Here is a 12,476-nt window from a genome sequence, read left to right as displayed (position 1 = left end):
CCAAATCAGTGTAAATAAGCGCCAGAACGTTTGCAATCATCCAAATGAATTAGACTGTTGGTAGAACTTCATGTTAAGACAAACTGTCGATGTGGTTTGCCTCTGGGCCCGCAACACTATTGGGCTGTCTTTCAAATTTAAAATAAATGCTATAGCTAAGCCCGTTACAAGCCACCCCAGCACACAAGCACAAACCCAAATACGCCATTTAAGCATGAACCTAGGGTTTGTGAAATCGGCCCATATGTAATAAGGAATACGGGTCAACAACTGGTATTTAATCCAGAATGGTCCCTTAAACATGTCGAACTGTTAGCTCAAACTAGTATCTCAACAGCTCATCCAGCTTGTTCCCCCTTCCTAAGGTCATCCTTCAAGGGATGGACAAGATGGCTACAAAAACAAGTACACTTCAGAGACAGAATGCAAAGGGATTTAACCAGGATGTTAGCGACTGGGTTAGGGGTTTTGAATGGGATTGACTCAGAAATATTAATGAATAAATCAGCTGTAGCAACTACCAATCTGATAAAATTGAAACAGCATTTACAGTCATCTCTATTGGCATTGGGAAATAGTCAGTGGCAAGTCTCGAGGGTGCTGCCGAAATGGAGGGAAATTGAAGATCAAGACCATAGCTTACTAGCAGATGCATTAAAGGGGGCTCAGCATAACATATCTTTAGTCCTTAGCTGTATACAAACACAATTATGGGTACAATCAACAGCTGCTTTAATCATAAGAGAAGGAGGTGAAGGGGTGTTTCCAACTGAAGTGTGAAAGGTTGTCTGGGACAGTGCTACAGACTTTGAGAGAGATTTCCAATCTTGGTGAACTGTTGTGGTGTGAAGCTCTGCTTCCTCCTTGCCCCCCCCTGCCCTCTTCCTAATGGCTGTCTGTCAAGTTCCACATTCCAGCTAGGGCATCATGTGATTGGCAGAAGATCAAAAGATGCTTTTCAGACCTGGAGTCATTGGCCTGTCCAGGTGTCATTGTCCCCTGAGACCCTCCCCCTCCCACCTGGTTGGTGGCTCCCCTATCCTCTCCCTCCCACCTCCCGGTGAGTTTAAAAGGTGCTGGAACCATGTGGTCGGGGTCTGTCGGAACTGTACTGAGATTCAGAACTGTGTCACCTTGGAATAAACTCTGGATTTAACTCTCCAGCAGAACCCGCTCCTTTTCTCTTCACCATCGCCTGAACTTTTTTCACTAGAGGTAAACCGAGTTCCTATTTCATATGGGTCTATCCCGAGTGCCTGCCTGCAACTGCCAGCGAGCTAAAGGTGTCTCTGAGGAGAAGCATCCCCAGCAGTCATCTCTAGCACAGTGCAATCAATAATTGGCGCCCAAACGTGAGGCACATCGAATTTGCAGCCCCAAGAAGTAATCTCGGAACCTCGGAAAAGCTTCAAGGCAGCCAAGCACCCACTGGAAGAGCTTTGACTGCATTGCTCTCAGTAGAGACTTGGGGATTAAACCCAGAAGAAGTCCCGCGGACTGTTCGGTACTCCTAGAAAAATTCAAGCTCCTTTCTGGTGAGCAATTTTCCAGGAGAGAATAGGGCAGCCCCCTTCTGCCCGCAGGGGTCCTGTTCTGGTGAAGAGACATCCTGCCTTTACCTCGCCAGCAACTACTTCGATTTCAGTGAGTATTTCTGCTCTTTAGAGGGAGTAGAAAAACCACTAAAAAAAAAAAAACACCAGTCCTTGCCGTGGGTACTGTTCGCTTTTAAACAGTTTCTGCCGTGAAACTGTTCGCTATTAAACAGTCTCTGCCGTGAGCTGTTTGTTTTAAGCCGGAGCGATATCGTGTGAGACATAGCTCACAGCGGCGTGTCTTTGCCACTTTCATAATTCGCGGTGCCAGTGGAAGAGCGGGAGAGCTCTCCCTAGCCTTCGCCCCCTGCTCGGCACTGCTGCGTGTTCGGCTCTTTCAGCGCGGGGGAGCGGCTGCTCTCTCTACACGTGGCGCGGGGGGAGGCTGCTCTCTCTCGGTGCAGGGGGGTGGCTCTACACGCAGTGCGCGGGGTGTGCTTTTCTGGGGTCGGCTGTCTGTCTCTGCCCCCAGACACGCTTAGGATGGTTCTTGCACGCTGGGCTTCAAAGGATGAGACTGGACGCTAGGTTTTTTCGGTCTTCAGTTTGTTTATTATCTCTTATCTAAAAAGTCCTTTCTCTGCCTGAAGGATCTGACCAGCACGGCAGCCAAAGGCACTCTGCCCACCCCTAAGGCGGCCGCATCTTTTATAACAAAAACTACGTATATCATATTTACATTTTTGTCCCCAATACCTATCATCTTCGTCACTAAGTACACCCTCATCCCAGACCAATCCACAAGTGCCAACATCACCCCAGAAGATGGAAGACAGGAAGAAGAAGGAAAAGCCTGGTGGCACACCCTGATTCCTCCATCTTGTCTCTACCATCCCCCTGTACCGAAACCCCAAAATTTGTAATTCACCCTATAATAATATCTTCCCTTCACTATTTACACCTGAGTGGTTCTCGCATGTTCCGTTTCCTCATACATCGGTGGCACATCTCTAGATGGATCAAAATCAAGCCACCAAGTGCTTTTGGCAACATTCCAGGACTCCCGAGCCCCCCAAGGGTTCTCTCGGTAGCTCTGGACATCAGGAGTGATGTGCTGAACTCCCACATGCTTTCTCGGCTCTCTACACGCGGTGCGGGCCGGCCCCAGTTTCGGCTTTGCCACGTGGAGCCAGCAGGGGAAGCTTTGTCTAGCCTCCGCAGTGGCAGAGTAGTTCCCAATTCAGAGCTGCTGCTGCAGCGACTTTTAAAGTAGTGTACTCAGCTGCATTGTGAAAAGCTAATGTCTGCTCGTTATTGCTTCTGATCTGTAGTTTTTTTAGAAATCAGTAGTTGATTTGGCTTTGTTTTCGGTCGGCGGGATTTTGTGTATTGCGCCTTTTTTACATCTAAAATGGGCTCAAATTTAAGTGCAGCACAAAAAGGAGTGTATTATCATATTGTTGGGATTTTAGTCAGTGGTAACGTTAAGTTCTGTAAAGGTAAATTGAAACTGTTTATAAAGTGGCTTTTTCTACACTTCCCACGAATTTCTCCTGAAGAAGTCCATGATACTAATTTTTGGGATAAAGTAGGAAATAAATTGATAATCTTGGGACAGTCTGGAGATATTTCTTCAGCTAAATTTGTGTTCTGGAGTTTACAAGTTCGAACAGCCTTGCACAAGCAAAAGGAATTGAAGAAAAAGCCAAAATACAAGGAATGTAACTCTGCTCTCCCTGTCGTTCCCCCTCCCACTTCTAAACCTCTTACCACTAAACTTAGTGTTTTAAAGCGTGCACATTCTACAAATGCTCAGAAAACTCGACTTCCTGAGCATTTTGAAGTGCCTGAGTCTCTCTCTCCACATAGTCCTGGCCACACTGCTTGGAGTCCTTCTCAAAACCCTGCGTCTCCTGCTCTGAAACCCAGAGCACGTGTTAGCTTTTCGGAGAGCAGTGATCCCCTAAATGGCTCTCATGCCCTAGGGGGTCCACAAGATGGAGGATGCCACGTGGCACCTTCCCATACCTTGCCATCTTCTTCCCAAGATCCTCCTAAGTATCCCAAAATTCCTCCCCCATCCCCCTCCCCTCCTGCTCCTCGTGACACCTCCCTTCCCTCCCCCTTTCCTGCTGTACCCTCAGCTCCTCCCCTCTACTCCTCCCAGGGGGCGTCTGCCGATGTGACATCACCAAACATCCCCGCCCCCTGTTCCCACGGTGTCTCCGCCCCCTGTGCCCATTGTTTCCCCACCCCCTCCCCGGGTTCCCACGGTGGGGGCACGCCCACTGCTTCTCCACACAGCTGTATTGGTGCTCCCACTGCTTCTAATTCAAATGATTCAGGGCTAGAAATTGCAGACCCAGTTTAGGGTCCCACTTTGTCATTCGCTCCTGTTACATATCAGCCTGCAGCACAAGGGGGAGCAGCCCCAACTGCTAGTTGGAGCTCTTTTGGACGACAATTGATTAAAGAAATCTGTAAATCTCATAAAGAGCATGGCCCACACAGTCCATATTTCCGTGGCCTTTTAAATTCTGAACTGAGTAGGACTGTAGTAGTCCCACATGATTTAAAACAGCTTTTTTCATGCCTCATGACCTCTACAGAATTCAAATTATGGGAATTAGCATGGAAGCAACTGCTAAAAGAAGCCCTCCCGAGCTTGCAGGCTGATCCAAACACAGCAAAAGATACCAATGGCCAACCAATTACCATTGAGCATCTCTCCGGTGAGGGCCAATAGTCTTCACCCTCAATCCAAGCTGCTGTAATTCCTGTAGAAACACTTGAGAAAGTGAAAGATGCAGCTGAAAAAGCATTCTTTTCCCTCCAATCTGAAGGGCCTCTTGAGCCTTATAGTAAAATCAAGCAGCTACCATCAGAATCTTTTTTGAAATTTGTAGAAAGGTTAACTAGGGCTATTGAAATACAAGTCAAAAAAGAAAATGCAAGAGAAGAAGTTTTAGAAGAAATGGCATTTACCAATGCAAATGAACAGTGTCAAGCAGCAATTTTGAGTCTTCCCCTAGAACCCCCCCTCTACACTAAAAGATATGCTTCTAGTTTGTAACAGGAAAGTGCCTCTGATGAGTGTTGCTGAAGACACCAGATCAAGACTCCCTCAGCGTGTCGGCGTTGCCAGCCCTGCGCCCATTCCCTCAGAACAGCAGCACCCTGGGCAGCAGTGAAGACCAGCAATGGTTGACCCCACAAAGCCATGCCTGCTTTGCAACAACCTTGGACACTGGAGTAGCCAGTGCCCCCTGAAAAAGCAATTTGATGAATTTAGAAATAGCAGGGGAAGAGAACTACAAACACTCCCAGAGAGTCAACAGCAACAAAAAAAACTGACAAGGGAGCGCCGGCCTGCCAGGCGCACAGACACAAAAAGAGCAGGCCAAGAGAATGAGGGAAACAAAATAGACCAAGCGCGCGGTGATGTTACTATTTCTGTAGGTGAAGCAAATGCTTCAAAGACCACGTCTGTTAATCCATTGTCTACTAATCCAAATAACCTTTGTCATGACTTAAGTGAACCCGTATTAACCACATCTTCTGTCAATGAGTCTTACAGGTTGCAGCTGACAGAATCACTCCACCTGATAGACACTAACTGGCATTTTGTCTCTGTCAATCTAGAACATGAGGGTACCTGGCACCGAATTCGCTGTAAGTACATCGTCATTGGGGACACCAAACACACACCACAAGAGATTGAAATTGCTCCAGGAATGACATCATCAAATCCTGAGCAATTCGTTCTTGGGGTGCACTGTTTTCATCCACCCCTGTTTCTTCCCAAAGGACAAATTGTTGCTCAAGCTATCCCAGTGCCGTGTTTACCTGAAGGCATCGAGAAACAAGGGCCCACAGTCGCCCGGGTCCAAGTTATTGGGAAAGACAAACCCAAAATCTGGTGTAATGTCAGTGGAGGTGTTGGGTCTAAACGTATTGAAATGCTTGTAGACACAGGTGCAGACTGCACAGTGATCCCAGTACAAGACTGGCCAGCACATTGGCCTTTGCAAGACGGTGCCGGTCACGTTCAAGGTGTAGGAGGTCTGCAATTGGCGAGACGATCCAAGAGCGCCATCCAAATTGAGGGGCCAAACGGACAATTGGCAAATATCCGTCCATTTGTGTTAGATTATTCGGAGCCATTATTAGGGAGAGATTTAATGGCCCAGTGGGGTGTCACAATTGATATTCCAGACTCTCCACAAGATTTTTGTACAGCGGTCATTGAACAGCGCCCTGCCCATAAACTGAAGTGGAAAACAGACGAACCAGTTGAGGTGAAACAATGGCCGCTCAGTAAACAAAAAATAAAGGCGCTTGAGGAGCTGGTGGAGGAGCAATTAAAAAAAGGTCACATTGTGTAGACCATGTCCCCGTGGAACTCTCCTGTGTTTGTCATTCAGAAAGCTGACAAAAAAAGATGGCGGCTCCTCCACGACCTCCAAGAAATTAATAATGTCATTGAAGATATGGGTTCTCCCCAGCCTGGTATGCCATCCCCAACTATGCTTCCCCAAGATTGGAAATAAGCTGTTATTGATATAAAAGATTGTTTTTTCCAAATCCCCCTACACCCTGACGACGCGCCGCATTTCGCATTTTCAGTCCCTACCATCAACATGGAAGCCCCTATGAAAAGGTACCATTGGACTGTTCTTCCTCAAGGACTGAAAGTCTCGCCAGCAATCTGCCAACAGTATGTTTCTTCCTTGCTTTCCCCAGTGCATGCAGCCACAGAAAAAGCCATCATCTATCATTATATAGATGATATCCTTGTGTGTGCCCCCAATGATGATTTACTCACACATGCGCTTGACCTAACGATCGATGCATTGATTGTTGCAGGGTTCGAGCTCCAAGAACAGAAAATTCAAAAGACGTCACCTTGGAAATATTTGGGCCTAAAAATTAGAAATAGGACCATTGTTTCCCAAAAACTAGAAATCAATCCAAAGATCAAGACCCTTGCGGATATCCACAAGTTGTCTGGGTCTTTAAACTGGGTAAGGCCATGGCTAGGTCTGACAAACGAAGACCTTGCCCCTCTTTTTGATTTATTGAAAGGGGGAGAGGACCCGGGTGCTCCTAGGTCCGTTACCCCAGAAGCACGGAAAGCTCTAGAAAAGGTTCAGATTGCAATGTCCACAAGACAGGCCAACCGATGTCAGCCTGAACTGCCATTCAAATTTATCATCTTAGGTACGTTGCCACACCTCCATGGAATCATTTTCCAGTGGGAGGAAAAACAAACACCTAAGGCAAAAGATACACCAAAAGAGGACCAAGACCAGAGGGACCCTCTCTTGGTCATACAGTGGGTTTTCCTCAGTCACAAAAGGTCCAAGAGAATGACAAAGCCTCAAGAGCTGGTAGCAGAACTGATCCGGAAAGCAAGGACCCGGATCAGGGAGCTAGCAGGATGTGACTTTGAGTGCATTCACATTCCAATTGAATTAAAATCAGGCCAAAATACTATGAAAATATTAGAACAATTGTTTCAAGAAAATGTAGTTTTGCAATTTGCTCTAGACTCCTATTCAGGACAAATTTCTGTCCAGAGGCCTGCCCACAAGTCATTCGAACAAGATGTTCAATTCACTCTGAAATTGAGAAGTGCTTTAAGTAGGAGACCTTTAAAAAAGGCTCTGACTGTCTTTACAGATGCATCCGGGAGGTCTCACAAGTCTGTTATGACTTGGAAAGATCCTCAAACCCAGCAGTGGGAGACGGACGTTGCTGAGGTGGAAGGTTCACCTCAAGTTGCGGAATTGGCTGCAGTTGTTAGAGCTTTTGAAAAGTTCTCAAAACCATTCAATTTGATTACAGATTCTGCATATGTGGCAGGAGTAGTATCCAGGGCAGATCAAGCAATACTGCAAGAAGTGTCTAACATCACACTTTTCGAATTACTCTCAAAACTTGTAAAGTTAGTCACCCACCGAGAGCAACCATTTTATGTGATGCACATCAGGTCACACACCAACTTGCCAGGGTTTATCGCTGAAGGCAACAGAAGGGCAGATGCTCTCGCTGCGCCTGCAGAGATGGCCACTCTCCCAAATGTTTTTGAACAGGCAAAAATCAGCCACCAGCTTTTCCACCAAAATGCACCTGGCCTAGTTTGTCAGTTTCACATCACTCGAGGACAGGCCAAAGTGATTGTAGACACATGCCCAAATTGCCAACAACATGCACTCCCTACAGTGTGTACAGGAGCAAACCCAAGGGGATTGAACAGTTGTGAACTGTGGCAAACAGATGTTACACATGTCCAGTCATTTGGACGGCAGAAATACATTCACTTTAGTGTAGATACCTTTTCTGGAGCGGTCTATGCCTCTGCCCACACAGGAGAATCATCTATTGATGCCATTAAGCACCTCTTACAAGCCTTTTCTTTCATGGGCATCCCCAAGGAGTTGAAAACTGATAATGGACCTGTTTACAAGTCCAAGGAATTCGGGAGCTTCCTGCAGCAATGGGGAGTAGGGCACAAAACTGGCATCCCCTACTCCCCTACAGGTCAAGCCATAGTAGAAAGGACTCACCGTGATATCAAAAGAGTCCTAGATCAGCAACATCAAGTTCTGAAAGTAGAGCCTCCCCACATCCGGTTGTCCAGGGCACTGTTCATGATTAATTTTCTAAATTGTTCCTTTGACAGCTTAAATCCACCCATCCTACGCCATTTTGGGGGGAGCAGTCATAAGTTGATGAAGGAAAAGCCTCCGGTTTTAGTAATGGACCCTGAGACTTGGAAAACGGTGGGACCTTACAAATTAGTTACTTGGGGTCGTGGATATGCCTGTGTGTCCACCCCCTCTAGTTTGAAGTGGGTTCCTTCCAAATGGGTAAAGCCCTATGTTCCCAAAGTCTCAGAAAAATCTACTGAAGCGCCCCAGGTTGCTAATGCTGCCTGGAGAAGAAAACGCCGTGAGTGCTCGCTGGAAGAAATTCCATTTAAGCCTCCTATCTGGAATAGTTTGTAAGATGTTTGTCTTAAGTTTTCTTTCACCAGTGTAAATCCCGCTGTTAGTGTGCAGTCTCAAGACGCCATGAGACCGAGCCTGCTCCTCGCCCTACTCGCAATCATTTCTCCAGTGATCTGGATAGTCCCTCAACCCAAAGCGAACATACATCAAGAGAGAAACTGACGACTGGCTGAGTGGACTGTTCAAAAGGCTGGGGACTCTCGGGCTGGCTAGGATCTATTCTGAAAACTTTGTTCTTAATACTGTTTATTTTAATTATTGTTATTGTAGTTGTTAGCCTTGTTTTCAGTTTGATCAAACACATGGTTCTCAAGTTGATTTCAAGCTCACCTTCCCCTCCTGAAGTTTACCATTTAGAAGCCCTTAGTGCCCCAATAGATGACATAGAAGCCTCAGTGGAAAACACTGACTCTCCTGCAGAGGAGGAGCCAATTTACCAACCATGGTTTGGCAAAATTTCTGCACCACGAACTCAGTCCTCTTCTTTTTAAACAAAACTAGGGGGAGATGTTGTGGTGTGAAGCTCTGCTTCCTCCTTGCCCCCCCCGCCCTCTTCCTAATGGCTGTCTGTCCAGTTCCACATTCCAGCTAGGGCATCATGTGATTGGCAGAAGATCAAAAGATGCTTTTCAGACCTGGAGTCATTGGCCTGTCCAGGTGTCATTGTCCCCTGAGACCCTCCCCCTCCCACCTGGTTGGTGGCTCCCCTATCCTCTCCCGCCCACCTCCCGGTGAGTTTAAAAGGTGCTGGAACCATGTGGTCGGGGTCTGTCAGAACTGTACTGAGATTCAGAACTGTGTCACCTTGGAATAAACTCTGGATTTAACTCTCCGGCAGAACCTGCTCCTTTTCTCTTCACCATCGCCTGAACATTTTTCACTAGAGGTAAACCGAGTTCCTACTTCGTATGGGTCTATCCCGAGTGCCTGCCTGCAGCTGCCAGCGAGCTAAAGGTGTCTCTGAGGAGAAGCATCCCCAGCAGTCATCTCTAGCACAGTGCAATCAATAGTGAACCGTGGTAAATTTTACATATAATCCCACCACTAACACAGCTTCTGCCTTTGTGCTCACTATACATAATGCCACAGTCCATGCTATTCACCCCATTGTTGCTTTAGGGTTAAGTCACGAGGAGTCGGTATTATACCCCTCAGAAAATAGGGCATGGGCCTGGAAAATCCAGGGGAAATGGAAAACTGTAAATTTGGAGCCTTGCATTGCTCAAGAACAACAGGGATTCATCTGTGAGAGTAATTAGATGAGTTCTCAGGACACATGCCTTGACACTGACCAAAGCATCTGCCACTTTGAGATTCACCCGGATACCAACCAACAAACTGTACTGGTGCATATAGGTGGTAGCTGTGTGTGTTTAAGGACTATGTGTGATATCATAGAGATTGGTAAGAGCAAGGTCCCCTTATCCATTAAGAATCATTCCAATTTTTGTATTTGCAACTTACTGGGTGTGACTTTGTATATTCAGCACCAGTCATATCCCATCAGTTAATAAAATCAAACTACACAACATACAACGAGTTACCACCCACACCCATGAGAATGAATTTAACCCTAGTAAAACAAATAATGAAACATCAGGATCTAATCAAAATTGTAAAAGAGATTCAAAAGAATGGGCAGAGAACTCTGGTAACTGTCCATCACAATATAACAGAAATAAACAGAGTCCTGTAAAGAGTAAAACAAGATACAAGTCATAACTGGTGGGATGCACTATTTGGATGGTCACCAACTGCAACTGGGATCATGAACACTTTATGTCACCCCATTATAGTTTTATTAATTTTAGTTACTATAAGTTTAATGGTCTCTATTTTAACACTCATGTGGAATTGGAGGATGTTGAGACGCGTGGCCATTTTGACTTCCCTCTCTAGAACTCATGGAATCTTGCTGAAGGAGAACTGTCGTGATAGCAGGTCAGAATTTAGATCAGGACACCTGTAGTAAAAGAATTTACTGTATTTTAAGAAAAGACAGGGACTGAAATGGAGGTTTTGGGGGTTTGCTTAAGTTAGCAATACGAATTAAGCATTTAAATTTTAGCTAGAAGAATGATGTGTTAAATTTTATCCTTTTATTTAAGAAACCTCTGCCATGGTACTAAGGGCATAGGAAAATTTCTGAAGCTTCTTGTGATAAAGAACAATAGTGGGAGAAGACCAAGGAATGCAAGAAACCTAGATAAAGGAGCTGCTCTGTCTCCAAGCTGATCAAAATTGACAGACAGACTCAGATAAGCACCAAGGGACCGCAGCGCATGTGCAAAGAAGTTCAAAAGTTCAACCGTGAAGAAGACCATGGCCTTCAGCCTCATAGACCACCAAAGACCCCCACGAGACCACCACTGTGAACAAGGCATGCTCAGAAGGGCATGGGTCTAATTACCATATGAGGCAAGGACAGGTGGGGCCAGGGGCTGAATATGCATGAAAAGGTTGTGCAATGTAATGTATATGGAACACCTTTGTGAATAAAGACGTGGCTCAGACCAGGGCTTGGGGCACAAATTTTCACAAGAGCTATCTCGCTTGTGCCGGGCACTGACAATACATACCCACTTCATAACTACATCAGGTTGTGGAGTCTATTTATTCTGCATATCACTTCAGTACTGAAGAATGAGTCTCCATATTATGACTGTAATTAGTTATGAGTTATTTAATGCTTTTTTTTACTTTTTTGCTTTAATATCATATATATCTAGGAAAATATAACCTCAATTTCTTAAGACAATTTCTACTGATTTATTAAGTAACGCTGATTATGCTATTAATTTTATGATGTGAATTAACTGACTTTTTATAACAAGCATTACTTTATTCATTTGCTATTTGTCTATGGTACCACTGACTAACGATAAATGAGAAAGCCAGCTACTTTACAAACCTTAGCTTATTGTTATATAGCTATTCATAAGACATATATTAGTTTTCTAACAACTAAGAAGTTTCTAAAATATATTAAAAAGACTCTTCCAGTTAAGAGCCTGGACCCTGGCCAAGTCCTGGCCTTAACTAGTAGAGAAAATTTTCTGCACCAAAATTATATTCAAGTAATTTTGACTTACCTAATTTGGACCTATAATAGCTAAACCTCCTTTTAAGGTGATCTTGGAAGTTTTACCCGGGAATGATTTTCCAAGCCCTCACTTTAAAAAATAAAGCTTGCCAATTACTATAGACTCTAAGTAACAGTACAATTGTAAAGAAATTTATAAGGCATTGTTTTAAATCACCGTTCCATTTTTCATGTGCTACTAGTTGTATCTATTATCTGATTTATATTTACTTAGTATAAGTTTATTGTTATGTTACAGTATAAGTTTATTGTTATGTTACATATTGTTTTGCTTTTATGTTACCTTCATGTTCATAACAAGAAACACACATGTTATTAAAAAAAAAAAATAGGGGGGAATATAGCTCCTCCAGAACTTTACACTAAAAAAATTTTTTTTTGAAAGCAAATAAAATCATATCAAATTGAATCCCATACCTTCCTGAAACACCTTTGGAACCCCAAGAATTAGAGTTCCCGGGTTCTGTAAAATTGGATTTTTGTGTTAATTTTAGATACATGGGAAGAAATCAGTCTAAAGCTTGGGATGTTTCTCCCTATCACTCCATGTATAAGAATCAAACCTTTTGGTACAATTACACTTCCGGCACCCTTTCTAAATCCAGTAATGCGGAATCATAAGGAATGTTTTTAGTTTATAAGGATCAAGGCTGAACCTTTTAGTGGCTGGAGTTTTTAACTAAAATATTATTTTTAGGATAGGTATGTATTTGGTAATTTTGATAATAATTGTATTAATCATTATACCTTTCAATGTGTGCAGAGATTAATTAATAAGGCCATTAAAAGAGTATTTTTGGTCAAAAGGAAACACCTGTCTTGGGG

General features: G+C 44.4%; 1 protein-coding gene across 1 annotated transcript in view; it reads right to left on the bottom strand.

Annotated features, from left to right (window-relative positions):
- AIDA (axin interactor, dorsalization associated) overlaps window positions 1-12,476 on the bottom strand; it is a 57,997-nt gene that overhangs the window by 19,261 nt on the left and 26,260 nt on the right. The window lies entirely within an intron of this gene.

Source organism: Haemorhous mexicanus, chromosome 3 (genome assembly GCF_027477595.1).
Source record: "Haemorhous mexicanus isolate bHaeMex1 chromosome 3, bHaeMex1.pri, whole genome shotgun sequence".
NCBI lineage: Eukaryota > Metazoa > Chordata > Aves > Passeriformes > Fringillidae > Haemorhous > Haemorhous mexicanus.
The sequence above is the reverse complement of the archived record's forward strand: the minus strand, read 5'-3'. Positions and strand labels throughout refer to the sequence as shown.